Here is a 3,390-nt window from a genome sequence, read left to right as displayed (position 1 = left end):
ACTCGTTCGAGTTGTATACAGTGCAGTGTAGATATCGCTATCCGTGCACCATGCATGGTCCACTTCTGCATGCAGTATCGATATGTCGGAGTATCCCCTATCGCTGTGGCATTGTGTGCAGATCTACTGCAGTACAGACAGTATGTGGCTGTGGCCTGCCATGCCACAGACAAGTGCCAGAGTGGTGCATTACCATTACTGCACTGCCACAGACGCAGTGACCAATCCATGCCATGCACAAAACACACATCAAGAGTAGATGCTAGATCTACTGACTGTACGTGTACGCGTAGATCTACACACGACATCACCATGATCATACAGGACTCGGGAGCGCCCATGCCATGGCCCAGCTTCACTGTTCAGACGTTCAGTCTGTTCATGATCGACTGACGCCTGGTCTACGTGGTGACGTCGGTGCATGTTCCGGTACTCTGAATCCGCACTCACCTGACCTAGTAATACGGAGGATTAGCAAGACGAAATTCGCGTTCGCGTTCGCTCTCCAAAGAAAGTCGAACTCAGTGACGGAATTCGCGTTATGAGAAGGATTAGCAAACAGAATTCGCACATGCATGATGTTGACACGACGTAGGCAGTACAGCGTGGTAAATTTATGACTGCCCTGACACGAATCCACGTCACGATTCGTGTTCCGACTACTTTTCCGAACGAAAAATGCGAAAGTTCGCGAACTGAAAAATGTTTGCGAACGTCTTGCTAATCCTCCGTAGTAATGTGCATGTGTGTCGCTACTGTACTGACTGTGTCTGCAGGCATAGGGATGACAACCTACAGAAATAACCTACACAATCATGTACATGTACATGTACATGTACATGTACAAAATAACCTACAAAATAAAATAACCTACAAAATAACCTACAAAATGTGATGCGTTTTCGCGATGGGATAATTAATTATTTTTAATATCATCATTCATCCCCAACACCAGACATGTGACTTGGTGACGTGGCCCGACCGACGCTCATACACTGCACTGACAGACTGTCTCAGTGTCTGCATGTAGTGTAGAACTGCCCAAAATGGGACACACAGACAGACCATAAATTTTTGACCATACACACCATTTGACCATTTGACGCCCATCGCCAAAGGCTATGATACTGATAGTGATGCTACAGCAGAAGCCATAGCAGCTTGTGCTGGGACAGTCTCAGCCTATCTGTCACATGTACATTGTACATGTGTGAGCGGACAAGGTAGAAATGGAACGTTAACTGCAGTCTGGCAAAAACTGTTTTTTTGCATGAAGGTCACCTACAACTATCTGTTTTTCAGATCCCAAAGTTTCAGGCTGATACTATGGTGGGAAGTGCCTTACATTCACCATTTTCTAGATGCCGGTCAGTATTTTAACGTCTGTTTCGGGATGATTTAAACAGTCCACCCTTCAGTACAACCAAAACACTGAAAAAAACCCATTATCTTGGCCTGTATTTCTCCACAAGTGTATATCAGTGTGAAAGATGAGCTGATCACACACATGGACTCGTTTGAGGTGGAACCAAGCAACAAAACTACATAACTAGAAACAGCCGGAGCCGAAAAATCAGCTCCAGAGTAACTCGTAACGCAAGGCAAATTAATAGGACTGTTGAAGCTGGTACTCAATCCACACATCAAATACCACTACACACATGTCAAAAATAGAAGAATTTGGCGGACAAATGGTAATTCCAGTGCGTTCTTGCTTCAGCCATGTGTGCACGCTCTCATCGTATACTGTTGCTCGGACTCTGCTCTGATGCATTGAGGCTCCCGACGACTGAGCGGCGCACCTTGGTAATATAGTTTGTAACATTTTGGCAGGAGACAGACAGCTCTTGAACACACAGCATCGAAATAATATTCCGGAGACGCACCACCAATACGGTGCCCATTAGCGAAGCAGGACGAGTCCACAGACTTGAGAAACTGTACTTAACGTAACGTTACACATCAGTCCGCAATCCGAGGCCCGATTTGACTTCTTTCCACTCAGCTCATGTTCACCAGCCTTGACCATTCTGTGTATCTCAATTCTTAAAACACTCATTTCCAGACAGTGCACGATGCAGGTCTGCCACTTGCATCCAATGCATTGGGCAACAGCTAGCTAGTTGTTCTGGGCTATTAAGTCCCTGCATACGTTCCCTGTGGTGCACGACGCTATTGTTTCTTCAGCTCCTGCCCTGTGTGCTTCAGAGCTCTGAAGTCGGTTCGGCGTATACATTCAGTACAACTCAGCATCCACAGGAACGTTCCCCTTCATTGGTGTTATCATCGTCACTGCTGTCACCACGTTCGCCTGCATCCGAAAGATCCATCTCATTTGTTCCCTATGTCTTTTTGTACCGTGCTGAAGCCAGCAGCAAACAAAACGCTGATCGGCACGTCGTTTTCGGCGTAGTGGAAGACGCTCTCGACTACTACCTGACTCAGAAACGCTCTCAGAATCAGAGAAGCTCTCAGCACCTGACAGCAGGCTATCAGCTGATCGCCGTCACCTCCAAATTCGCCCGTCAATACGCCACCCGTCGCACAACTAGCTGCCATATCTTCCTTCAGCCATAACGGATTCACTTCAAATTTTCAGTGCTGGACCTTGAAGCCCTGTGCTGAGTGAGGCACAAGCGCTTGATGCAAACAGAGCCCTCTAACCCAGGTAAAAAATATGCCACAGTTTGCCTAACTTCAAACGCCTGTATCTCAAAATGATGTCATGCAGCTAACGTTCCATTTCTACCTTGTCCGCTCACATGTACAAGTAGATCTACACAGATCCAATAGACAATCAACATGAATCCATGGATCATGGACCACTGACGTCAGATACACTGATGAGGTACACACAACAACACGAACACTAACATCAAGACTAGACAAGAGTAAAACAAGCTCCCAGCTTTAAAAAATGGGAGTCTAAAATACAGTGCTCTTGGTACAGCTAACACAGCCTTTCGCCTCTGTTGTGTGTGTATACTGCTCTGTACATTCGTACATTGAGCACTCTACCTCGAGCTTCCAGGACCGGCCTTGTTTGTGCTCTTGGTACATGTATATCAAGAGTATACACTCGGACGTCTCTTATCCGGGCACCTTGGGACCGGACACTGCCCGTATCTCAGATTTGCCCGTATCTCAGGATAACTCATCTACCATGTATCATATCAGTTTTGATGAAGTTTATTTGGCACGTATTGCACATTCTCAGGATAAAAAAATCCATTGATGAAAATGTGTGGATTACACAAGTTGGCAGTGACAAAAATTGATAAGCAATTGTGCGTACGAAAAAAGGTTCAAAAATCTCCAAATTCGAAGCATTTTGCCATAGGAACTCAACGTGGAGGTGCCCGGTAGAGAGACGTGCCCGTATCTGAGGCA

This window comes from Sycon ciliatum, chromosome 12 (assembly GCF_964019385.1).
Source record: "Sycon ciliatum chromosome 12, ocSycCili1.1, whole genome shotgun sequence".
Classification (NCBI taxonomy): Eukaryota; Metazoa; Porifera; class Calcarea; order Leucosolenida; family Sycettidae; genus Sycon; species Sycon ciliatum.
Note: the sequence above shows the minus strand (reverse complement) of the source record.